Genomic DNA, 27,803 nt, shown 5'->3' on the forward strand with positions numbered 1-27,803 from the left:
GGCAAACAGGTACCTATCTGTTTCTAAATAAAACTGTTTACATTCATAAAAATATATATGGTCATATATCAAATCCTATGTCAGCAAGCTAGTTACTCCTCCCCTTCCCCCCCACTGTCTGCCAGAAGATCGTTTTAATTAGTGTATAAATCCCCAGTGACTATGGGGTTGTCAACGCAATCTGGAGTGTGTAATGCATAATTATGGTTGAACTTGAACTCCCAACATCCAGTCCCCTCCTTGTAACTAACTTCATCTCCAATGACCGTTTCTTTCCTTTGGAATCAGCCCTTGCCCCCATGGTTCTAAATTGCCATCCCAGGGAATGCACTCAGTTTGCAGCAAAGCCGAAGCCGTGCTTCTCCTGGGCTACTCCCAGCCCTTTACGGACCTGCAGTGTGGGTATTTGACCCGGCCCCTTTGTGGAATGTGCTGGACTCCTCCAATGAGCAGTGTTGCTGTGGGGACTCCTCAGCAGCTGGCTGAAACTTTCTTAGAATTGTGCTGCATGTAGTCTAAGGCTCTCCTTGCTCAACCCGCACCACCCCCCTTCCTTTCCTAGTTGTCAGACTTGCATTATGGTATGAAGGCCTCCCCGTCCCTCTCCCTGTTTCTTTGTTTTTCCTTCACAGATGTTCCCTTAATAAAACTCTTGCAAGTTGAAAAAAAAAATATATATATATATATGACCACTTAACAGTGGAAATAACTGCTTTGTATGCTAGTGACCATCTTCCTTCTCCAAGGGACCAAGGCTTCGCTGAGTAGAATGTTGAATTTAGTTTTCTCTCCCAACTTTTAATATTCTTTGGCCTACATGTTCTAACGCCTCCATAAATCTTCTCCCCAAAAAGATTACAAATAAAAGAAAAATTATACTAGGTAACAAAATGCCAAATTTTGTAAAATTTTAAAAATCTTTTACAAATAGACTTTCTTTTTTTGCAAGTTCAGGTTCAATCATATTAAAATTATAAAAATAGAGACATCCAGAACTAGTCTGCATTTGAGGACCTGCAGATAGTCTTTCCAAACTGAGGAAAAACATTTCAAATAATTTGCCCAAAAGAAGAGCAAACACATGGGACACCTGGGTGGCTCAGCAGCTGGGCGTCTGGCTTTGGCAGGGGGCGTGATCCCAGGGTTCCGGGATTGAGTCCCATATCAAGCTCCCTGCACGGAGCCTGCTTCTCCCTCTGCCTGTGTCTCTGCCTCTCTCTCTCTGTGTGTGTGTCTCTCATGAATAAATAAATAAAAATCTAAAAAAAAAGAAAAAAGAAGAGCAAACACACACTAAAAATAGCCCCACAAAACAGAAACACATTAGTAAGACAAACTGAAATACCAATAACATCTAACTACAGAATATTTCATCTTATATTTTAAATGGATGTTTATGTATATCAATCAATTAAAAATATGTAGTAGGCGCAAAGAGGCTTCTGCTTGGAGGAGCTTAAAATCCAATCAGAAGAGCAGAGGTGATAAAATAGCCAACTTATATTTAAATATTAATATCTTAATGTGTTAGGTTGAAAAAAATCTCTTCCAGTATGAGAACGTATGTACATAAAGATGTGATTAATAATATAAAGCCAATTAGTAGAGAAACACTGACTCAGAAAAGAGACTAGATGATCTATAGTCCCTTTAGAAGCCAGGATGAAGATTCAAGCGTTCCCCACCCCTCACTCCTCTGACAGTATCATATCCAAAACTGTCAACTGCTGATGGAGCCATCCTACAGATGAGCTGTGATTGGCCTACTCATTTTTAAAAACTAATTAATGACAAATATTTAAAAATTAGGAATTTAGCATGAAAATACAGATTTGGAAGACTGAGCCTAGTAGTATTTTCCCTTTTTAGAAAGGACATGTGCTTTCCATTCTGATATGGTCCCTTCCTGACCTACTTCATTTATTTACAACACCTGGCCCGTGAGTTTGTGGCTCCTGGCATAAATTAAGGCATAAGGGATGAATAACACTGTTGCATTCAGAAAGTGAAGGAACCATAGTAGTAATCAATAGGATGATGATAGTAATCATAGTAGTAATCAATAAGAAGAAAACTGGAGAGGAGTATACAGAACAAAAGGAGAGGGCTATCAAAATACCCCAGCTAAATTGGTGTCAAACTGAAAGAGGAGACTCCATGTTCCTGCTGACATCCAAGTGCTGATCTCATTATGCTCCATTCCCAAGAAGCCTGGTTCACATTTTGAACATCTAGGAAATGGAACAAAACTCTATGTCTCTGTAAATGCTGGCTCATGATCTCCGTGAATCTAGCAGGCCCACCCACTCATCACACTACCGCTGCTGACCCCCCACTGTTGTTTGCTCTTGCCCCTACCATGGTCAAATCTGCTACCAAATGTTTCTCCTACCTTTGTGTAGGTCATGGAGGGTGTTTTGATACCAAACACTATCAACAGCCAGGATATAGCTCTGACTTCCGTTAAAAAGAAGATGTGGACTATGATCACACATGTGGGGCTCTAAGATATAGGACATTTACAAAGACCAAACCCCAACTACTATCCATACTGTCGAATCATAAAGTTAAAGATAAGTGCATTTCATACTGTGCCAAAGACTGGATGTCGGGAAATAGCTGTATGACCTTGGGAAAGCTGGCCTCTCTGGGCTTTGGTTTTCTCATCTGAGAAATGGGAAACATAACAGTACATAAGATATAAGGCTGTAGCAGAATAAGTAATACATGAAAAGTGCTTACTGCTATGCCCAATATGGAGAAAGAATCAAATAAATTTTAGCAATAAGTGATGGTACCTATTCACATTGGCATGATCCATGGGGTAGATGACTTACTCCAGTTGAGCCAATATGACTGTCATTCCAGGGAATTTGAAGCAACAAATAGAGACACAGGGACTGTGTTATTGGAACTAGTTATTGGAATTAGGTCACATTAATAACAGCTCCCAGCAGACAAGGCCCATGTAGTTTCTTCTATCTATCCTTCTTAAGCCTTTTTGTTGAACATTTCAATTCTATGGGACATCTTTGTACCTTTCCAATAAATTCTTCTGTTTCTTTTAAATCCATTGCCTCCATTATTGGAAACAACAACAAAAACTTAGATAAGCACGTTAGTATTTTAAAAAAAGCAATTATAGGTATTCAATTCTTCCCTGTAGGAATATAAACAGTTATGTCTTTATACCTTCATTTTCATTACCTGTCTTCATTAATGAGACTTTAGAAAATTGCTTTTGATAATAGCTCTTACATAATTATTCTCTCACTTCAAACAGCTACTGCTTAAATTAAGTGGAAAAATTACTTTTCCATTTTAAAAAGTGCCTTATTATTTTTTTAAAGATTTTATTTAAAAGAGTGCCTTATTATTGCACTGAAGCCAAGTACATAAAATTTGAAGTGCCTGGTACTTCCACTGTCTGAGGAAAACGGGGCTTGTTCCAAGTGTGTTAAGTGAAAATAACCATAAGCCACACCTGACTGGAAGCATGAATCACTACCTGAACATAAGGAAGCCCACTGCCCCTGAACTGACTTGATGGAAAACTGCCCAGTTGGGATGCTTCCTACTGGATTGTGCCCTGTCCATTCACAGCCTCTCCTCTAGGGAATAAATGCTAAGTACATTCCAAATGCCCTTAACTAATATTTGGGTTTTCCTGAAGAAATGCTATTTCTCCCACTCTTAGAACACCTGAGATCCACCTGGAACAACTATGTGGCTCAAAGATCCTGCATATACACTAAGGGCTCCCTCATATTTCATTTTTTTCTTGTAATAGATCTCTCTTCCAGAAGGTAATCCAGCTCTATCCCTTCCTTGCTTTATCCCTAAGGAAAGCTATGTGTCAAGGCAAGAAGCACAAACAGCCTACAAGTACTCTTGGCTTCTGTTTTCCACAAACCTAAATCTGTTGAGAGTAGGGTTGCAGAAAGGGGCAGAAGGTTCTGGAAAAAAGGACCTTCCCTGGCCTAAAAAGAGGCCCTCTTGGGCTAGGGAACATCTGTGGATCCTGGAGGAGGGGACTTCTCAAATCCCAAAAGATGACCCATAAAGCAATGGCTACCTGGCATATCTAGGGGGACCAATCCCTGGACATACAGGTTCCCCTGTATGGTAAACCTTTTGAATGATCCCTGTGTCCTGAGACTAACCCAGATATAGCCTAAAGGGCCCAATGTGGCCCAATGGGGCAGTCACAGAAGGTGTATCAGCATAACCCAGAGGATCACAAATATTCCCTCCTATTCATTGACCCTTTGGCATGTTATAAAAACCCAAACTATTAATACAACTGCAAGATGGAGGAAGCAAGGAACATCCAACCCAGCATAATGGGAGACTGGGAGTCAGAACCTAAGTTGACATGAAAGGAGAGAGAGAGAGAAAGTGATAGATCTTACACCAGAGTTTATAGCCTGAGATTCAAACTCACCTTGTAGGCAGTGACTGTGTCATATTTTTTTTAGACTCCCAATTTCTTGAGAACGGGCTCCTCATGACTATCTATTGAATGAATCCACTGCCTTGCAGCTTGGCTTCAGCAAGTGGGTCCCATATGAGTAGGGATTCAAAGAGGAAGTTCTGCCAACTAGGGCTACAAATGTCCTGTGTTTGTCCGTCTGTCTCTCTCTCTCTCTCTCTCTCTCTCTCACACATACACACACACACAGAGCCCACCAACAAGATCACCACAGCAGCTATCTCCTCCTACATCTCCTTCTTCCTCCAGCATCATTTTTCTTTTTAAGGCTACTTTGAATTACTCTAGAACCAGAGTAGAAGGAAATATACTTGCTTGCTTACTTGCTTACTTCCGCCTTGTTCCAAAGTGGGTATTAAGGTAACTAATAAAATAGTGGGAAAGAGGGAAAATATGTTTACACCTATAAGTTATCTAACCAATACCCCAGAATGAGACATAGGCAAAGCATAAGGTGCTTTGGAAAGCTCAAGGTGGAAGTGACAGCAGATGAGCCTTGGGGACACAGGTGGTAAATGGAGATCCTAGAGGGCCTTGCAAGCAGTACCAGAACCTAGACTTGACCTTGCAGGAGCCAGACTGTTGCTTAAGGGTTATAAGGAGTTGCCCTCCTGGATGGATGACTCTGACAGCCATGGAGAGAATGGACTGACTAGGGGTCAACACCAGATGAGACTAGTTGGCAACTATTGTTACAGCCAAGCAAATGATGTCAGCCTGAGCTAAATCACTAATGTAAGCAAGGGAAGGAGGGTAAATTTGAGAAATATTTAGAGACTATGAAAAGAGAAGTTGAAAGGAAGGCTGGGATGTGGCTTATAGGGTAAGAAGTCAAGGTAGTTTACCTGGAAGGAGTTGACAAGTCAGACAGAAGTGTAACAGTGGGGAGCCAGAGAAGAGTATAGAAAAATGAGCAGGTCCCAGGTAAGTCATACAAGGAGGCTCAAGATGTGGGGTCTCTGATAAGCCCCCAAGTTCATGGTAACGCGGGTGGGTTTCAAGTAAAAGTCTAGCTAGTATCTGCAAGAGGCCCACATTTCCCTCCAGCCATAGCCCTGCCCCAACACACCCCACCCCCACCCCCATGGCACCACAGCGAGTGATAATGGAAACCTGCCCCTTAGAGAAGCTGCAGCTGGTCAGTGTCATGCAAGGGTTTGCTGAGAGGGTAGCATGTCAGTACCAAAGCATTACTGAATCATTCATGCCTTCATTTGTCCTTTTGCTCTTGCACACAGAGAATAAGAGTGTATGTATAAACAATCTTGTTCATTGTCGCCTTTTACACAGGAATTTAAAAGGAGAATATAGTAAACATATTGCTTCCACATATTTCTTGTAACATTTTAGGAACAATGATACTATGCTACTTAAAACATAAAAACAGAAATACCCATATTTTTCTGACTTTCAATTGTCTATAACAAGCAAATTGGTAAACTGTTCCCATGGTGCTTATAAAGCAAATTCATCCATTCTTTTACAGTGCCTGCTGCATGGCTCTCTTACCAGTTATAATCGTGTGCTCTGGCTTTGCCACCACCCCTCTCCTCCTTAATCATACCACACACTTATGATTTGTGTGCATTCCAATCCCCTGACCTTCCTCCTCCCTCCATGTTGTATACTCCTCCCCTTTCTCAACTGGGGCTTGAGACCCAGACAGTCCAATAGCTTCCTCCAAAAATAACTTAAAACCTAAAGAGTTTTTTAAAATGTATATCCAGGGTATCCTTGGGTGGCTCAGCAGTTTAGCACCTGCCTTTGGCCCAGGGCATGATCCTGGAGACCCGGGATTGAGTCCCACGTCGGGCTCCCTGCATGGAGCCTGCTTCTCCCTCTGCCTGTGTCTCTGCCTCTCTCTCTCTCTCTCTCTCTCTCTCTCTCTCTGTGCCTCTCATGAATAAATAAATAAAATCTTTTTTAAAAAGTGTATATCCATGTCCAGAAAACAATGTGATGAATTCCATTAGAAACACATGCACACAGGGGCTCCTGGATGGCTCAGTCAGTTAAGTGTCTGCCTTTGGCTCAGGTCATGATCCCAGAGTCCCAGGATCAAGCCCCGTACCAGGCTCACTGGGGAGTCTGTTTCTCCCTCTGCTCCAACCCCTGCTCCTGCTCTCACTCGCTCTCTCTCCTCTCTCTCAAATAAATAAATTAAATATTTTTAAAAAGAAAAGGAAAGAAACACATGCACACTATGGAATAAACAAAGACCTGTTCCTTTGTGCCCTACTTTATTTCATCCTGAACTGGTTCTGTGTCTGTCTCCACAGCATAGGAACCAGCTGGAAAGTTAGCAAGTGAAGAATCCAGGTACCTTTAAAAATCTATTCTGTGAAAATCAATGTTTATTGGTGTGATGGTTAATTTTATGCATCAACTTGACTAGACCATGGGTGTGAACTGGCCTCCGCCAACCAGCTGAAGGTCTTAAGGAGCAAAGACTAAGGTTTCCTATAAATGAAGGAATTTTGGGATCCCTGGGTGGCGCAGCGGTTTAGCGCCTGCCTTTGGCCCAGGGCGCGATCCTGGAGACCTAGGATCGAATCCCACGTCGGGCTCCCAGTGCATGGAGCCTGCTTCTCCCTCTGCCTATGTCTCTGCCTCTCTCTCTCTCTGTGTGTGTGTGACTATCATAAATAAATTAAAAAAAAAAGTTAAAAAAAAAAAAAAATGAAGGAATTTTTTTTACTCAAAATTACAACACAGGAAACTTGCCTGAGTTGCCAGCGTGTAATATCACCCCTTTTTTTTAACTTATTTTTTTAGAAGGGAGCAGTGGAAAGGGGGAGAAGGAGAGGGAGAGAAAGAATCTTAAGCAGTCTCCATGCCCAGCATGGAGCTCAATGCAGGGCTCTATCTCACCACCCTGAGATCCCAACCTGAGCCGAAATCAAGCATCAGACACTAAACCGACTGAGCCACCCAGGTGCCCCTGTAACAGTAACTCTTATCTGAACTTCCGTCCTGCCAACATGCCGTACAGGTTTTGGATCTGAAGCCCTACAATCACATGAGCCAATTCCTTAAACCTCTGTGTGTGTATCCACCCTATTAGTTTTGTTTCTCTTAACCCTAACTAATTAGAACCCTAAATAATATAATTGGCTTCAATATTACTTTATAAGAGTTTTATAAATCACCTTTATTGCATTTCAGGGAACTAGAAACACATGCTATAATTCACATTTTACACTTTAATGTAAAGAAAGACTATATAGAACTTTTACCAGGCCACTTTAGGAGGCCAGAGTGGTTTGTCTAGCTTCATTATTCACCACTCATACTACCATAAGAAAGTTATTTAACCTCTCCAACTTTCTCGTCTTCTAAGTGTAGATGATCACACCTTCTTTACCAATGTTAGTATAAAATGAGAAAATATATGTAAAATATCTAATATGAAGCCCACCTAGTGCATAACAGTTGATATATTTTATAGCATTTCATTTCAAGATGAAAAATAAAATGAAAACCAGGTAAAAAGTACTTAGAATAGCAAGGATTACAGTTACATTACCAAAAAGTATATCATTTTGAGGACTTGAAAATTTTTTTCCTGCTTTATTGAGAAGAAATGACATACATTACTGTATATGTTTAAGACGTACAACATGATGTATTGATTATCATATAGTGTGAAATGACTACCACAATAGGTTCAGTTAACATTCATCTTCTCTTACAGATAACAATAAAAAGAAAAAAAGAATAAAGGGGGAAAATTTGCCTCCTTCGATGAGAACTCTTAGGATTTACTCTCCCAGCAACTTTTCTACAAACCATTCAGCAGGGTTAGCTACAGTCATCATGTTGTACATCCTTAGTACTTATTTATCTTACAACTAAAACTTGTAACTCTTGACCACCTTCCTGCAATTCTCCCTCCCTCCACCCACTCCCCCTGGTAACCATAAGCCTGATCTATTTTTTTGAGTTTGGGTTTTCTGGTGTGTGTATTTGTCTAGACTCCACATATAAGTGAGATCAGACAGTACTTGTTTTTCTCCAGCTTATTTCACTTAACATAATGCCTTCCAGGTCCATCCATATTGTCACAAATGGCAAGATTTCCTCGTTTTTATGGCTGAATAATATCCCATTGTATGTACATACCATCAATTCCTTATCCATCAGTAGACACTTAGTCTGTTTCCATGACTTGACTATTATAATTAGCACTGCTATGAACATATAGGTACAGATACCTTTTTGTTGAGTTAGTGTTTTCATTACTTTTGGATATATTCCCAGAGGTGAAATTGCTGGATCAATTAGTAGTTCTATTTTTAATTTTTTGAGGATCTCCCATATTGTTTTCCATAATGGCTACACCAATTTAAAATCCCACCAACAGTGTACAAGCATTCCCCTTTCTCCACATCCACACTAGCATTTATCATCTCTTATCTTTTTGATGAAGGCCATTCTAACAGTACTAGGTGACATCTCATTGTGGTTTTAATTAGCATTTCCCTAGCACTAGCGATATTGAGCATGTTTTCACATATCTGTTGGCCTTTTGTATATCTTCTTTGGAGAAATGTTTATTCAGGTCCCTTGCCCATTTCTTAGTTGAATTATATAAGGAAGGAGTTTGGTTTGGTTTGGTTTTTTTCGTGTTGTTTTTTTTTTTATTATTATTATTATTTGGGGGGTGGCTTGGGTTTTTTTGTTTTTGTTGTTGGGGGGTTGTTTGTTTTTGCTACAGAGTAGTTCTTAATTACTACTTTATGATAATTACTCTTTATGAAATATATGGTTTGCAAATAGTTTTTCCCCAATCCGTAGGTTTTCACTTTTTTGATGGTTTCTTTTGCTGTGCAGAAGCTTTCTAGTTCAATATAGTCCCATTTGTTTACTTTTTATTTTGCTGCTTGTGCTTTGGTGTCATATCCAAAAAAAGCATTACCAAGACCCATGTCAAGGAGCTTTCTTCTAGGAGTTTCATTGCTTCAGGCCTTACATTTAAGTATTTAATTTATTGTGAGTTAAGTTTTGTGAGTGGTGTAAGATATGCGTCCAGTTTCATTCTTCTATATATAAATATCCAATTATTTCAGCATAGTTTATTAAAGAGACTGTTCTTCCTCCACTGAGGATTCTTCACTCTCTTATAAAATATTAGTTGACTGTATATGCTTGGGTTTACTTATGAGCTCTCAGTGATGTCCTGTTTGTCTATTTATTTGTTTTTGTGCCAGTACCATACTCTTTTGGTGTCTGTAGTTCAATAGTATAACTTGAAATCAGGCAGTGTGATACATCCTACTTTGTTCTTCTTTCTCAAAATTTCTTTGGCCATGTGGGGTCTTTTGTGGTTCCACATAAATTTTAGAAGTATTCTTTCTACTTCTGTAAAAATAGTATTGACATTTTAACAATATTAATTCTTCCAAACCATGAACACAGGCTATCTTTCCATTTATTTGTGTCTTCTTTGATTTCTTTCATCAATGTCTTATGGTTTTTAATGTAGAGGTCTTTCAACTCCTTAAATTTATTCCTATTCTATTGTTTTTGATGCTATTGTAAATGGGGTCAATTCTTCACTTCGTTTTCAGAAATTTTGTTGTTAGTATATAGAAATGCCACTGATTTCTGTACATTAACTTTGCATCCTGCAACTTTAATGAATTCACTGATTAGATCTAATGTTTTTTTGGCTAAGTCTTTAGGATTTTCTATATATAAAATTACATAGTCTGCCAATAAAGACAATTTTAATATTTCCTTTCTAATTCTGATACCTTTTTCTTTTCTTGAGGAATTGCTCTAGGGAGTATTTCCAGCATTATGTTGAATGGGGATGGTGAGAGTGGTGCTTGCTTGTTCCTGATCTTAAAGGAAAAGCTTTCATCCTTTCACCAGTGAGTATGCTAGGTATGGGCTTATCATATGTGACTTTTATTATGTTGAAATATGTTCCTTCTATGCCTAATTTGTTTAGCTTTTTACCATGAACAGATGTTGAATTTTGTCAAATACTTTTTCTGCATCCATTGAGATAATTATATAATTCTTTTCTTTCATCCAATCAATGTGGTTTATCACATTAATTAATCTGTGTATGTTGAACCATCCTTGAATCCCAGGAATAAATCCCACTTGTCCATGGTGAGTGATCCTTGTAATATTCTATATTCGGTTTGCTACTATTTTATTGAGAACTTTTGCAGTTATATTCATCAGGGATATTGGCTTGTAGTTCTCTTTTCTAGTAGTGTCTTTTTCTGGTATTGGTATCAGGATAATGCAGACCTTATAAAATGAATTTAGGAATGGTCTCCACCTCCCTCCTTCAATTTTTTGGAAGAACTTAAGATAGATTTATGTTAATTTTCTTTTAAATGTCTGGTGAAATTCAGCACTGAAGGAATCTGGTACTGACCTTTCCTTCATTGGGAGATTTTTTTAAATTACTGATTTCATCTCTTAGTACTAGTACTTGGTCCATTCATAGTTTCTACTTCTTCCTGATTCAGTCTTGGTAAGTTGTATGTTTCTAAGAATTTTCCACTTATTATATGTCATCCAGTTTACTGCAGATAGTTGTTCATAGTACCATCTGATAAATCTTTGAATTTCTGAGGTGTCACTTAAAATGTCTACCTTTTCACTTACAATTTTTTTATTTAGGTCCTCTTTTTTCTTCAATAAGTCAAGCTATAGATTTGTCACTTGTTTACCTTTTCAAAGACCCAGCCTTTAATTTAGATAACTTTTTCTGTCCTCTATTTCATTTATTTTTGCTCTACTCCTTATTATTTCCTTTCTTCTGCTAATTTTGCGATGTTTGTTCTTTTACTAGCCTAAGAGGTAAAGTTAGAATGTTTATGTAGGAGCTTTCCTGCTTCTTAATGCAGGCTTTTATTGCTAGGAACCTTTATCTTAGAATTGTTTTTGTTGCATCCCATAAGTTCTGATATGTTGTATTTCCATTTTTGTTAGTCTTAAGAAACTTTTTTGTGGTAAACAGAAAGAGGTTTTTTATAAATGTTTAGGTGATGACAAAAAACTAAGAAAAAAATTGATGCAGCTGCACCTGAAGAACAAGGGTCAGAGCATTACACTCTCCCCAAAACCTGGTTCCCCTACCTGCACCACTTCCTCCAGACATCCACTTGCACCTAGAAATTGCACTGCCTGGCAGAAACCCCAGGCTCAGGAGGACCCTAAGCCACAGGGGAAGTCTGGAAAACGCTTTCAGCTTTAGGAAAGCACTAGAGGCACTAGAACAGATGCTAGATGAGTCAGGTTCAGCATCTGCCACATCAGGTTAAGAAGTTTTTCCTCTTCCTCATTTATTGAGAGTCCTGCTGCCCAGCCCCTTGCTCTGGCTGTGATCTGGTGACTCAGCCCAGGGGTGGGGCTCCCAGTCTTAGTCTCAGCCCATTGGCTCGAACTTAGTGCCATCAGGCATGTTGAAGAGTGCAGTTACAAGCTGGTGAGACTGCTGGTCTAGGCTGGGAGTTTTGTGGCCTAAAGGGAGGCAGGGAGGCCTGTCCTCTTAAGTGGAGTGTGTCAGCTTTGCCCAGCTTTGTCTTGCTGGTCCTCTCTATTGATCCTTGGGATTCTGTTTCTTCATTTCTGCTCTTTATTATTTCCTTCCTTCCGCTTCCTTTCGACTTGCTTTATTTCTCTTTCTTGGGCTGAGAACTTAAGTCATTTTATTTTACATCTCTTTTGTTTTTAAATACATCAGGGGCAAGTAAGTTCTCTCTAGTCAGGGAGGTAGGCCAAATATTTAACGAGTGGTGCAAGTGGAATACCAGCCAGAGTGGCTCCCGGCAGAGGGAGACGGTTCTATTGTTTACCCGCTGGTTTGGAAATGCAGCAGCCTTGCAGCAACAGCACTGTCCCTGTGTGTCTGTCACACCTCCCACTGGCCTCCCAGCAGCCCTCTCACTGCCTCCGACGGGTGGGCGTGGGGCTGTTCATGTCTAAATATTTCACAAACAGCACTGGATTGTCTCGCTAACCCATGAGTCAGTTAGGGTGCACCCTCCATTCTCCATCACCTGAGGGACATTTGCTGTCTTTTTAGTGTTGATTTCGAATGCATCCACCCTGTGTTCGGAGAACAAGGGCTGTGCCACACTGATTCTGTTACATTTGCTGCCATTTCCCTTAACACTGAACATGTGGTCAATGTCATGGAGGTTCCAGGATAGAAAGACTGGGTGGTGAGCACATGTGCTCAGTCTTCAAGAAACTTTTTAATTCCTCTTTAATTTCTTCTTTGATCCACTGTTCAGAGAAGAGTGTTGTTTCATTTCCATGTGTTAGTGAGTTTTCCAGTTTTCCTTTAGTTACGGACTTCTTGATATTGAAATCTATAGATTTCATGCCATTTAGGTCAGACAAGATATTCAGTATGATTTCAGTCTTCTCAAATTTGTTAAGACTTGTTTTGTAGCCTAACATATGGTCTATCCTAGAAAATGTTCTATGTGTGATCCAAATGAATGGGTATTCTGGTGTCATTGGATAAAATGTTCTGTAAATGTCTGTTAGGTCCATTTGGTTTGTAGGATTGTTGTTTTTTTTTTTTAATTATTTATTTATTTATGATAGTCACACAGAGAGAGAGAGAGGCAGAGACACAGGCAGAGGGAGAAGCAGGCTCCATGCACCGGGAGCCCGACGTGGGATTTGATCCTGGGTCTCCAGGATCGCGCCCTGGGCCAAAGGCAGGCGCTAAACCGCTGCGCCACCCAGGGATCCCCGGTTTGTAGGACTGTTTAAATCTGTTGTTTCTTTATTAGTTCTCTGTCTGGATGATCTATCCATTGTTAAGGATGGAGTATTAAAGTCCCCAACTATTACTATATGACTGTTTATTTCTCCTTTTAGCTCCATTAGTTTTTGCTTTATATATTTACATGCTTTGATGTTAGACACATGAATATTTACAATTGTTCTATCTTAATATATTGACCCCCTTTATCATTAGTAAATGATCTCTTTTTACCACTTTTAGTTTAAAGTGTATTTTGTCTGATATCCTTTTAGCTACCCTGCTTTTTTTTTTTTTTTTTTTTTGGTTACCATTTGCTTGAAATGATTTTCCATATCCTCACTCTTTGTCTATGTGTGTTTTTAGAGCTAAAGTGATTCTCTTATGGGCAGCTTATTATTGAATCTTGTTTTATTTATTCATTCAGCCACTTTGTCTTTTGATTAAAGAACTTAATCCACTTACATTTAAGGTAATTACTGACAGGCAAGAATTTATTATTGTCATTTTATTAACTGTTTTCTGGTTGTTTTATAGATCCATTGCTCCTTGTTTCTTATTCTGCTGTCTTGTTTGTGTTTTGATGTCTTTAAAACCAGTATGCTTTGACTTTATCATAATATTTTGTATAATGAGTATACATTTTCCCTTGTAATTACCATAAAATATCTTACATAAAATATCTTAAATTTGTAACACCCTATTTTAAACTAATAGCAACTTAATTTCAATAGAGTTCATATACTTAACACTTTTAGTTATTCTCTCCCTCATATTTTAAGTTATTGCTTTTACAATTGCCCTTTATTATATCATGTAACTAATAAATTATTGTATTTATAGATACTTTTGCTATATTCATTTTTCTTACTTTTAATATAAAGTTGTAAGTTATGCACCATTACCATATTGCAGAATCTGACTATATATTTACCATTATAGTGAAATTTACACTATCTTTTAGTGTTTTATGTTACTTAGTCTTCTTTTACTTCCACTCAAAGGGCTATCTTTACCATTTCTTGTAATGTAGTTCTAGCAGCCACTAACTTCTTCAGCTTTTATATATTTAGCAAAGTCTTTTTCACTTCTTTCTTTCTGAAGGACAGCTTCACCAAGGATAGAATTCTTGGTTGACAGTTATTGTCTTTCAATATTTTAAATATGTCATCCCATTCTTTCCTGGCCTGAAAAGTTTCTGTTGAGAAATATACCAATTATCTTATGGCTGGGCCCTTGTATATAACTTCTCTCTTTTCTCTTGTTGCTCATAAAATTCTTCCTTTGTCTTTGACTTTTGACAATTTAATTATGATGTATCTTAATGTAGCCCTATTCAGGTTCAATCTATTTAGGGGTCTTTTGGGTCTCTTAGATCTGGATATCCATTGCTCTCCCCAGGTTTGGGAAGGTTCAGCCATTATTGTTTTAAATAATATATTTTCTGTCTTTCTCATCTTGTGGAATTCCCATAATGGAAATTGTTTCTTTTCACTGTGTCCTGTAATTCTAATAGGATTTCTTCACTTTTTTCTTGTTGTTCCTCTGACTGGGTAATTTCCAATGTTCTATCCTCCAAGTCACTATTTCTTTTTTCTGCATGGTCTATGTCTACTTTTGAAATTCTACTGAATTCTTCTGTTCATTTTTTATATTTTTCAACTTTAAGATTATGTTTGGTTTTTTGCTTTTTATTTTGATAGCTATTTCCACCTACTTATTTTGTTCAAACATTGTTTTCCTTATTTCATAAACTTACCTAACTCTGTTTTTTTCTACCTCATTAAACTTCCTTAAGAGGATTATTCTGAGTTCTTTGTCTGATATTTCATAAATCTCCGTTTTTAAAAAATTTTTATTTATTTACTTTTTAAGTAAGATTTACACCTAATATGGGGCTTGAACTCACAACTCTGAGATCAAGGGTCATATGCTATACTGACTGAGCCAGCCAGAACCTCATAAACCTTCATTTCTGTAGGATCAGTTATTGGAGCTTTTTTAGTTTCTAATGAGGTGTCATACTTACTTGATTTTTGAGGATCCATCTTACATTGGCATCTGTGCATTTTAATAATGGGGCTCTGTCTGAGTCTCTATCAGACTCTACAGATCTGCTTTGGGAGAGACAATTCTTCACCAGTCAGCTCAGTTTGGGTTTCTGGATGTGTCTGCTAGTAATTTCTTTGGACAAAAGAGACCTACCATTATGGTCTATTTCCAGACAAGTCAATTGTTCAACCTCTGAGGATGGGAATGGGAGAGTGTGCCACTGGATGAGAACAGTCAAATAGGACTGCTGGCTTGGTTCCTACCCAAGTGAGACTGTAGGATGGGCTCCACAGTTGCCTGAATCCTCTGGTGAGGCTTGCTAGATCATCAGAACTGGAGACTACATTCAGTAATAGATGAAACTATGAATTGACTTCCTTGCTCTAGCAAGGAAGCAAGACAGAACCCATGTCTGTGCCACTTGTTGTTTGGAGGCCTAAATCAGGCCTGGGTGGGTGAATTCTGTGATCAGGTGAGGCTACTGGTTTCACTCTGCGGACAACAGAAGCCATGGGCTATGCTCTCTGTCACTCTATATGGGACTGCTGAATGGGCTTCACAGCTTCTCCAGTACTCTGGTTAGGTTCCTTGATTGCACAGGCTGAATGAAGGCTGTATTCAACACTGAATGGTACTATGAATTAGATTCCCTGCCCAGGCACTGCAGGGGAAGCTTCTGGAAAACTAGTAAAGCTCTTTGTTGTCTTAACTCAAGCTGACCTGCACCCCAAGTTCCCTGGCTGAACAGGGCCACTGGCTTTGCTCTGCAAACTACTGGCTCTATATGCCTTCTTCTCGGCTCAAGTGCCACTGGGCCACCAAGTTTCCAGGAACTGTCTCCAGCCCTTCTGGTCAGATGAGGCAGGAAGATACTCTCAAGTGGGTGAAGCTGTGACTCAGCACCTTGCCCGGGTGTGTGCAAATTGGGCTCTAGGGCCAACAGAATGTTTCATTTGAGAATCTGAATCAGGCAGATCTGGTGCCATGTCTCAGCTCCCTTGCCTAGGCAGGAGGGGACAGGGCTGCTATAGGCTACTCTCAATTTCCCAAATAAGCTCTTCAGTTGGGAGGGGCTGTGGACTATCCTCATTCTTAGATATGAATCAATTCCTCTAACCTGTGCAGAAGCAAAAAAAGGTCCCACAACTAGTACTGGCTTTGCTCTGGGGATGATCTGCTCTGCTTGCCCACCTCTTGGCTTTAGTACCACTAGGTTACATAGTTTCCAAGAATCGTTGCTTGTCCTTCTGGTCAAATAGAGCTGGAAGGCACTCTCCACAGGAAGGAGAGTGGCTCAGCTCCTTGCCTGGCCATGTGCAAACCGAGCTCTAGGACTAGCAAAACTCCTTGTTTGAGAATCTCAATCAGGCAGCTCTACACTCTGTCAGATTTCCTGGTCAGAGCGCACATCCAGCCTGATTCTGCAGAGGAACAAAACTGCTGACTGGGATTACTACTTGGGTAATTGGGCACTACAGGTATTGTCAGTCTCCTAAAATCTGCATGGGGAATGAGGCAAGCCCTTCCCCCTTCTCTATCAGTCAGGTTCTCCATGGCTGCAGATTCCCGGCAGTCCCATGGTGAGAGGTCACAGTAGGCACTCCCACAAAACAACCCGCAGTGCTAAGAGAGGCTAGTTGTACCCTCTGGGTTCTCTTTTCCCACTGGAGAAACAAGAGGCTCAGGGCACACCTCTCCGTGCAGAGTTTCACTGACCTGGGGGAGGGACAATGCAGTCAACAAGAACCCACTATGTCTCTGTCTCTGAGCTGGGGACTTCAACTTCACCCCTATGTTCTAGGGTTCTCTCAGAGATGTCTTATTCTAGAATAGATGTTAATCGTTCTTCTTGTGATGGGGAGCAAAGTCAGGAATGACTTATGTCACCATCTTGGTGACATCTCCCTGAAAAAAATTTTCACCTCCCTTTATATCATCTGTACACTGATGCCTAAAATTCTAGTAATAATGATTCATTCTTTGGGTTTAAAGCTTTTTATTTCTAATCAAGCTTCTCATAGATAGAAAACAGTAAGTGATATCAGTCATTTATACTTTAGTGTGAATAAAGACATCAGACTACATCCTGAAGAAATATTTTGATAAAGAGGAGGGAACATTGGTGCTTTTAGAGGTAAAGCAAGTTAATAAGCTTTACCTACTTCACAATCTTTCCTAAAGCTAGTTCTGACTATCACAGGACAGAAATGCAAGAAGCCAAATGAGTCTCTGTACTAACAGACACAGAGCCTGGCCCTAATTCAGAATACTACTCAAGAGAAATACTGCCTGGAGTACATGCTTTTAATTTAAACACAACAATCCACTCCTCTGTTTCCCTAGTTCAGAGTACAGGCTCATCATCACCAATCTGCTGAGTCACAGAGACAGATGATGGCCTTATCTTCTCACCTGACTTCCTGATTCTCCAGGGAGATTTCATGTGACCTAATGGAGTCAGAAGATCTACCAAAAACTGGTGCCATAATGTCTGAAATCCTCCCACTGGAGATTCACTCTTCAGTGTTCCTTTCCCTGTGACAGGCTTGTGAACTACACATACTGATGGAAGGGAAAACAAAGAACTGAGGTCTGGAGTCTGACAGAGCAATGTGCCTCCTGGTCCAGCTTCACCACTTTTAGCTATGTAACTGTGGACAAGCTTTTAACCTTTTTCAACTTCGGTTCTCTAATGTATAAATAAAATCTACTTCCTAGGGTTGTTTGGATAGAGTGAGCTATTGCCCATTGCCTAGCACAGTGGCTCACAGGAAGTGCTTAAGGAAGGCTGGCCATCATTACTGTCATTAATTAGCAACAATAAAAATGCTGTCGTCATAAAATGTTTGTGCTTTTACAACTTCTTTTCTAGTACAGTTTCACTTGTGTATGGTTATCTCTGGAACTACAGAGCTGATGATGCTTCCAAACAGTTTTTAATAGGATTTAAAAACAGGAAGCAATGGTAGTCATTTGTTTATAAAAAGCAGTGTTCTTATTTCAGAAGAAGTTATTTTTTTCTTCCTTAGTATCCTGAAATGTCTGCATCTCAGACTTCCTGATTCTTTTGCTCTAATAAACAGACAAGTTTGCCTGGAGTCATGGCAATTACACGTACTCTAGAAATAAGCTAAAGAAATCTGTGATGCCTGCTTAATACTCCCATAAATTCCAAAGACTGGGTTTTTTAAATGTAAAATGTCTAGGTTTCCTAAATTAATTTTAAACATGGGGAGGGAGTCGGTTCATCTTATAAAACATATATTTTTTTAATTTATAGAAATAAACTCAAAAGCTTAGCTAAACATGGCATATAAAGAGGGAAAAATAGAAGAAATATTCAACTAGGAGGTCCTCTTTCCAGATGTGACTCTGAAGGTTTCAGGACATATGATGTGGGGCATCTTGGGTCATTGTACTGGGCCTTGCTTCCTCAAAGTGATAACCAAACCTGGATAACTTGATTCTAAATTGTCTGTGAGTTCATCATCTCTGAAGTCTTTTTAATGCCCAAATTCCAGTATCTTTAAAATTTGGCCTTCAAACTTATACAGAACCTGTTTATATAATAAATTTAACCTGAACTAAGTTTAAAATCTAATAGATTAGAGATAGCATGTACTGAGTATCATGTATAAGAAAGAAAACAAAAACTAACCTCTTCTACTCCTGTAACTTATCCTTCCCTCTAAAAAAGTGTATTTTTGGATTATAACATTTTCTTAGAAAGTTATTACCAAAACAATAAACAAAAGTAATAAATAAAATAACCTGACAACCACAATTTCTATTTCATAATTTATCTGGATTTTTTTGTCATAAAAAATTACACCAATATTTTCTCTATTTGATATTTTATGTTCAATTATAACAAAATATTATACAGTTAAAGAGTTGATTTGGCTTAGGACGCCTGGGTGGCTCAGTTGGTTGAGTGTCTGCTTTGGCTAGGGCGTGATCCTGGGGTTCCAGGGTCAAGTCCAGCATAGGGCTCCCCACAGGGAGCCTGTTTCTTCCTCTGCCTATGTCTCTGCCTCCCTCTGTGTGTATCTTGTGAATTAATAAATAAAATCTAAAAAAAAAAAAAAGTTGACTTGGCTTATTATGTACTGAAATTTGACACTTGAAAGTAAGTGAGTCACTAGAGTATTTCTCAATACCCTAAGTGAGCATGAATTCTACTGTCTGCGGGAAATGAAGGTGCTGTGTCATTGGCTTTAAGAAATGAAAAGCAGTTGGCTCTGTGTACTGCACAGCCCTATGTAGAAACGAAATTATACCAGAAATGTTAAAAGTCATGTCTTGACCCCCTAGCTGGACCAGGGGAGAATATATTGATCAGACTTTTTAACTTTCAATGGCTCTATGGATGGAAGCTAGAACTTTGAGGTACATATGGCTCTGACCTGAGAGAACCCACTTGGGGGGGACCTCTTTAGTGACAAAAATAAGACAAGGGCTTCTGAGATATATTGTAAACTTGACATCCTAATATGCCTTCCTCCTATACAACACATAAAAACACTCGATGAAATAACAACACATATTTTTAATGCATTAGTGAGGTGGCAAGAAAGTTAAGGAAATTCTCGGAAGCCAGATAGCTGAAGAAGCAAAAACACAATACAGAAATGATAGGCTGATGGCTAACTAACAGTGCACTTTGATGGCCAAGCAGCTGGGTAGGACAGAAGATAAAGATGAAGAAGTCTGATTGGAACATTCACAAATAAAGCCAGGGAAAGAATGAATCAGAAAAACAAAAAATACTCTAGAGAACAAAAACACTTGCCTGTCTGAGGCTTGAGGCTGGACCTAGTAGGAAAAACATTTTCATCACAATAAACTGATTCTCATGTGTGTTTTGTGGCCAATTACACTATCTATGCAATATGAAAAGCTCTGAGACTGGGAATTTATTTTTAGATTTCCCACAGTTAATAAAGCCAGCAAAAATAAAAGAAGATCCTCTATGGAGAAATGTACCTTCAATCCATGCCTCAAAAACTTCCACAAAATTCCAGCTAAGGAAACTTCATGATAAAAAGTTCCAAAACAAGAATGGGAGAGGGATCGTGTGAAAATAGGTGAACAGTCAAAAGGTACAAACTTCCAGTTATAAGTTAAGCCAATGGTGATGTTATATACAACTTGGCAACTATATAGTTAATAATACTGTATCCTATATTTGAAGGTTGCTAAGAAAAATCCTTAAAAGTTCTCATCACACACACAAAAAATTATGTAACTATGTATAGGTAGGTGGTAGATAATTAGACTTACTCTGGTGATCATGTTGCAATATATACAAACATTGACTCGTTATGTTGTACAACTAAAACTAACATTATGTTGTATGTCAATTATTTTTTTAAAGGTCATTTGTTTAAAGATTTTATCCATTCATTCATGATAGACAGAGAGAGAGAGACAGAGACAGAGACACAGGCAGAGGGAGAAGCAGGCTCCACACCCGGAGCCCGAGGCGGGATAGGATCCTGGGACCCCAGGATCATGCCCTAAGCCAAAGGCAGGCACCAAACCACTGAGCCACCCAGGGATCCCCTGTTGTATGTCAATTATACCTAAATTTTTTTAAGAAATTGCAAAACATAGTGAGACAAGGCCCCACTAGGTGGGACTACAAAAACAACACACAGACACAAACCCAAAGACAAAAACCTCAAGTATATTATCAGATCCTAGATATAAAAGAAATGTGTATGTATAAAATTGGAGTTAGATGAGATTATCAAAAATAACAAAGCAATGAAAACTATAATAATTTAAATTAAAACCCAGAGAACATAAGTATAAAAAGAATTCCCACAAATCAATAAGCACTAACAACCAAATAACCAAGGAGAGAGGCAAATGAAATGGACATTTTGCAGAAGAGAAAATACATAAGGCTAATAAACACATGAAAAGATATTGGCGGTGGGGGGGCAAGCAGGCGGAGGAGCAGGGGCCTCCGCTCACCCGCCGCACCACCTCACTAGGTAACTTCCAAACCATCCTGCACACCTATGGTTCGACCTGAGATTTAGGAGAGAACAGCCAGAAAACTACAGAGATAGGGTTTTTGCTTCTAACAAGGTAGGAAGGTGGAAACAAATCTAATAAAAATCCAGGGCGGGAGGAGCCCCCGCGAGGAGCCGGCTAAGGCCCTGGCGGGAGCCCCCAAGACAGGAGAGCCCGCCCGGGAAGCGGGAACTTTAACAATCCGCACCGGACTCTTCCCGGAGGGAAAGGCTCAGCGGGGAACCCGGGCAGGACCGCAGGAGGGCGGTGGGGCCCCCAGCCTCCTGGGGTCACTAACAGGAGGTGCCCCGGGGACAGTGCCCCACACCCCGTGGCCGAGCGCGGTAAAGGGCTGGAGCGCCCGGCGGGCCCTCGGGGAGAAGCCGGGAGTCGGGGGGGCTCCGGGCGGAGGGGGCTGCGCCCTGCTGCCTTCGGGAGCCTCGGCCCCGGGAGCAATGCAGCGGCGCAGGCCCCGGACCCAGGGTGCTAGGGACACAGCGGGGATCCTGCACTCCCCCCGGGGCAGGCATGAAGTGGGGAGGGCCCAGGACAGCGGGGAGGCTCCTGCCACCGGCGCCCCCGAGCTGTGCAGATTGGCGTCCCCGCCCCGGAGCATCCAGGCCCCTGCGGACTGGGAGCTGCGGTGGTTACTGCGGGAGCTGACTCCAGGGCTGGGGAGCTGGCCTCCACCAGTGGGGTTGCTCCTCCTGGTGTCACCCTGTGCCTCGGAGAGGCAGGGCGCCAGGGGACACGGGCCTCATGGGGTAAACAGCTCCCACTGAGCCCCGAACCCGGCAGGGGGGAGGAGCAGCTCCCCCAGGTGCATACACCTGAGTCAGCACAGCAGGCTCCTCCCCCAGAAGACCAGCTGCAAGGACAGGGAAAGAGCAAGTTCTTGACCAAGCAGTGCGGGAAAGCTCCAGGGGAAGTCAAGGGATTTACAGAACATAGAACCAGAGGATACCCCCAACTTTTTTTTCCCCCTTTTTCCAGTACAACTCGTTTTTATATCAGACTCAAAATTTCCAGTATTTTTTCCCTTTTCCCACTTTAACTACAATATTTTACCACCTCTTTATTTTTAGGTCTCTTCCTTTTTGACTTTCATATTTCTACAATTACATGTCTTAGATGTATTTTCCACTTCTAGATTCCCTTCAACATACTCAACTTAATTTTGGCAGATATACAAGATATGTTTTTTTATTTTGTGTTTTTTATTTTCTCTGCCTCATTTTGTTCGACAATGGTGGAAGTTGATACCTTCTAAAACATGACCAGCATGCACCCAGAACCAAGTGGTATATCATGCTGGTTCATTCTGTGAGATTATATTCTCCCTTCATCCCCATTCTGCCCCCCTTTTATCTCGTTTATGTTATGGTGGCCAATGTTGGGGCTTTCTTCAAGTATTGCTGGTTTATATAAATTTGGGACTCAGCATCTTCTAACATACAGAACTTAATACACTCAGAAGCAAGAGGATCACCCTCTAGGACCCCTCAGTTAGACTACTACATTCTCCCTCCACTATAACTTGTTCACCACCACCATTTCCCAGTCCCCCCCTTTTTTCTACTTTTTTTCTTTTTTTTCCTCTTTACTTTTGCTTTTTTCTCTTCTTTTGTTCTCTTTTTTTTTTCTTCTTCTTCTTTGGGATTCTTGGGCTTTTCTTTTTTACTACTTTGTTTTAAAATTTGTTTTTCACTTTAAGTGGTCCTTTTGTTTTATTTCACTCTGGTCTTTGTTTTCATTTTCTAGTCTCTGACCCCGTCAGAATCACCTAGGGTAAAATTTACTTAGGTTGTGGTTGATATTCTTGATTTAGCCCACTCATACAGCCACTCCGCACTGAGCAAAATGACTAGAATGAGAATTCACCAAAAAAGAAAGAAGTAGAAACAGTACTCTCTGCCTCAGGGTTACAGAATATGGATTACAATTTGATATCAGAAAGCCAATTCAGAAGCAAAATTATAAAGCTACTGGTGGCTCTAGAAAAAAACATACAGGAGTCTAGAGATTTCGTTACTGCAAAATCTAGATCTAATCAGGCCAAAATTAAAAATCAATTAAATGAGATGATCAATCCAATCAATCAATCAAACTGGTTGTCCTAACGATGAGGGTTAATGAGGTGGAAGAAAGACTGAGCAACATAGAAGGCAAGTTGATGGCAAGAAAGGAAGCTGAGGAAAAAAAAAAGAAACACAATTAAAAGACCATGAGGAAAGGTTAAGGGAAATAAATGATAGCTCAGAAGGAAAAATCTACATTTAATTGGGGTTCCAGAAAACGCCGAGAGGGACAGAGGGCCAGAAAGCACACTTGAACAAATCATAGCTGAGAACTTCCCTAATTTGGGGAGGGAAACAGGCATTCAGATCCAGGAGATAGAGAGGTGCCCCCTGCAAAATCAATAAAAACCGTTCAACACATCGACATTTAATAGTGAAACTTGCAAATTCCAAAGATAACAAGAAAATCCTTAAAGCAGCAAAAGACAAGAGATTCTTAACTTATATGGGGAGAAATATTAGATTAACAGCAGATCTCGTGACAGAGACATAGCAGGCCAGAAAGGGCTGGCATGATATATTCAGGGTACTAAAAAAAACATGCAGCCAAAAATACTTTATCCAGCAAGGCTCTCATTCAGAATAGAAGGAGAGATAAAGAGCTTCCAAGATAGGCAGAAACTGAAAGAATATGTGACCACCAAACCACCTCTGCAAGAAATATTAAGGGAGACTCTGTAAAAGAGGAAGCCCAAAGAAACAATCCACAAAAACAGGGACTGAATAGGTATTACAATGAGACTAAATTCATATCTTTCAATAGTTACTCTGAATGTGAATGGGTTAAATGATCCCATCAAAAGATGCAGGGTTTCAGATAGGATAAAAAAGCAAGACCCATCTATTTGCTGTCTACAAGAAACTCATTTTAGACTTAAGGATACCTCCAGCCTGAAAATGAAAGGGTGGAGAACCATTTACCATGCAAATGGTCCTCAAAAGAAAGCTGGGGTAGCAAGCCTCATATCAGAAAAATTAAAGTTTATCTCAAACACTGTAGTAAAAGATGAAGAGGGACACTATATCATACTTAAACTAGTCTATCCAACAAGAAGACCTAACAATCATGAATATTTATGCCCTGAATGTGGGAGCTGCCAAGTATATCAATCAATTAATAATCAAAGTAAAGACTTAGATAATAATACACTAATAGTAAGAGACTTCAGCATGGCACTTTCTGCAAATGGCAGATATTCTAAGCACAACATCACCAAAGAAACAAGAGCTTTAAATGATACACTGGACCAGATGGATTACACAGATATACACAGAACTTTCCATCCGAACACAACTGAATGCACATTCTTCTCAAGTGCACATGGGCCTTTCTCCAGAATAGACCACATACTGGGTCACAAATCAGGTCTCAACCAATACCAAAAGATTGGGATTGTCCCCTACATATTTTCAGAACACAATGCTTTGAAACTAGAACTCAATCACAGAAGAAATTTGGAAGAAACTTAAACATGTGGAGGTTAAAGAGCATCCTACTAAAAGATGAATGGGTCTACCAGGAAATTAGAGAAGAATTAAAAAGGTTCATGGAAACTAATGAAAATTAAGATACAACCATTCAAAATTTTTGGGATACAGCAAAAGCGGTACTAAGAGGGAAATACAGTGCAATACAAGCCTTCCTCAGAAAATTGGAAAAAACTCAAATACACAACATAACCTTGCACCTAGGGAACTGGAGAAAGAACAGCAAGTAAAACTTACACCGAGCAGAAGAAGATAGATAATAAATATTCAAGCAAAAATCAATGAAATAGAAACCAGAAGGACTGTGGAACTGATCAACAAAACCAGGAGTTAGTTCTTTGAAAGAATTATTTTTTTTAACATTTTATTTATTTATTCATGAGAGATACAGAGGGAAAAGCAGAGACACAGGCAGAGGGAGAAGCAGGCTCCATGCAGAGAGCCCAATGTGGGACTTGATCCTGGGACCCCAGGATCATGGCCTGGACCAAAGGGAAGCGCTAAGCCGCTGAGCCACCCAGGTGTCCCTGAAAGAATTAATAAAATAGATAAACCTATAGCCAGGCTTATTAAAAAGAAAAAAGACTCAAATTAATAAAATCATGAATGAAAGAGGAGATACCAAGAAAATACAAACGATTTTTTTTTGTTATACAAACGATTTTAAGAACATATTATGAGCAGATATACACCAATAAATTAGGCAATTTAGAAGAAATGTATGCATTTCTGGAAAACCACTAACTACCAAAACTGGAACAGGAAGAAATAGAAAACCTGAACAGGCCAATAACCAGGGAGGAAATTGAAGCAGTCATCAAAAACCGCCCAAGACACAAAAGTCCAGGGTCAGATGGATTCCCAGGGGGAATTCTATCAAACATTTAAAGAAGAAACAATACCTATTCTACTAAAGCTGTTCCAAAGGATAGAAAGGGGTGAAATACTTCCAAACTCATTTTATGAGGCCACTATCAGCTTAATTCCAAAACCAAAGACCCCACCAAAAAGGAGAATTATAGACCAATATCCCTGATGAACACAGATACAAAATTCTCAGCAAGATACTAGCCAATAGGATCCAAAGGTACATTAAGAAGATTATTCACCATGACCAAGTGGGATTTATCCCTGGGATGCAAGGTTGGTTCAACACTCATAAAACAATCAGTGTAATAGATCACATCAACAAGAGAAAAAACAAGAACCATATGATATATGCATCTCAATAGATGCAGAGAAAGCATTTGACAAAATACAGCATCCATTCCTGATCAAAACTCTTCATAGTGTAGAGAAAGAGGGAACATTCCTCAGCATCTTAAAAGCCATCTATGAAAAGCCCACAGCAAGTATCATTCTCAATGGGGAAAAACTGAGAGCCTTTCCCCTATGATCAGGAACATGACATGGATGTCCACTCTCAACAGTGCTATTCAACATAATAGTAGAAGTCCTACCCACACCAATCAGACAACAAAAAGAAATAAAAGGCATCCAAATTGGCAAGAAGAAGTCAAACTCTCCCTCTTCGCAGATGACATGATACTATACATAGAAAGCCCAAAAGACTCTCCCCTAAAATGCTAGAACTTATACAGCAATTCGGCAGTGTGGCAGGGATACAAAATCAATGCCCAGAAATCAGTGGCATTTCTATACACTAACAATGAGACTGAAAGAAAAAGAAATTAAGGAGTCAATCCCATTTACAATTGCACCCAAAAGCAGAAGATAACTAGGAAGAAACCTAACCAAGGAGGTAAAGGATCTCTATCTACCCTAAAAACTACAGAACACTTCTGAAAGAAATTGAGGAAGACACAAAGAGATGGAAATATATTCCATGCTCATGGATTGGAAGAATTAATATTGTGAAAATGTCTATGCTACTCAGGGCAATTTACACATTTAATGCAATCCCTATCAAAATACCATGGACTTTCTTCAGAGAGTTAGAACAAATAATCTTAAGATTTGTATGGAATCAGAAAAGACCTCGAATAGCCAGGGGAATATTGAAAAAGAAAACCAGGCCGCAGGCGCCCACCGGAAGCCATGGCCGCCACACCAAAGCCCGGCAAGCCCACCAAGGGGAAGCCCTTTAAGCTCCTAGGAATTTGAGATGTTGAAAACATTCCCTGTGTACGGGATTCGGTATTGTATGGTTCGTTAGGATTGCTTGTGGCTGGCCTTGGACATTTTTTGCTAACTAGTAGGATTAGAAGATCATGTGACATTGGAGTAGGAGGATTTATCTTGGTGACTTTAAGATGCTGGTTCCACTGTAGGTATAATTATGCAAAGCTAAGAATCCAGGAAAGAATTGCCAGAGATGGAATTAAAAATAAGATTTTGTACGAAAGTACCCACCTTGATCCTGAAAGAAAACCAACCACTGACAAGAGCAGCAGTTGAGCAGTCTCAAGCATCGGAATACAACTCTGGAGTCAGAATAAAGTGGAGGGCAACTCTATTAAGCCTCGTATGTACCATTACTTTCAATCAAGTAAATAAAGGATGTGTTGGTTGTAAAAGAAAGAAAGAAAGAAAGAAAGAAAGAAAGAAAGAAAGAAAGAAGAAAAGAAAGAAAGAAAGAAAGAAAGAAGAAAGAAAGAAAGAAAGAAAGAAAGAAAGAAAGAAGAAAGAAAAGAAAGAAGAAAGAAAGAAAGAAAGAAAGAAAGAAAGAAAGAAAGAAAGAAAGAAAGAAAGAAAGAAAGAGAGAGAGAAAGAATACTCACCATTTGGTTCCACGTGTATGGAACTGGAGGGTATTATGCTGAGTGAAGGAAGTCAATTGGAGAAGGACAATCATTATATGGTTTCACTCATACAGGGAATATAAAAAATAGTGAAAGGGGTTATAGGGAAAAGGAGAGAAAATGAGTGGGAAAAATCAGAGAGGGTGACAAAACATGAGAGA

General features: G+C 39.7%; 1 protein-coding gene and 1 pseudogene across 17 annotated transcripts in view; one reads left to right on the forward strand and one right to left on the reverse strand.

The window, feature by feature from the left end:
* Nucleotides 1–27,803, reverse strand: part of DST (dystonin) — a 480,962-nt gene that overhangs the window by 370,912 nt on the left and 82,247 nt on the right. The window lies entirely within an intron of this gene.
* LOC112641794 (cytochrome c oxidase assembly protein COX20, mitochondrial-like) lies at nucleotides 26,939–27,414 on the forward strand (annotated as a pseudogene).

Source organism: Canis lupus, chromosome 12, assembly GCF_003254725.2.
Source record: "Canis lupus dingo isolate Sandy chromosome 12, ASM325472v2, whole genome shotgun sequence".
Taxonomy (NCBI): Eukaryota; Metazoa; Chordata; class Mammalia; order Carnivora; family Canidae; genus Canis; species Canis lupus.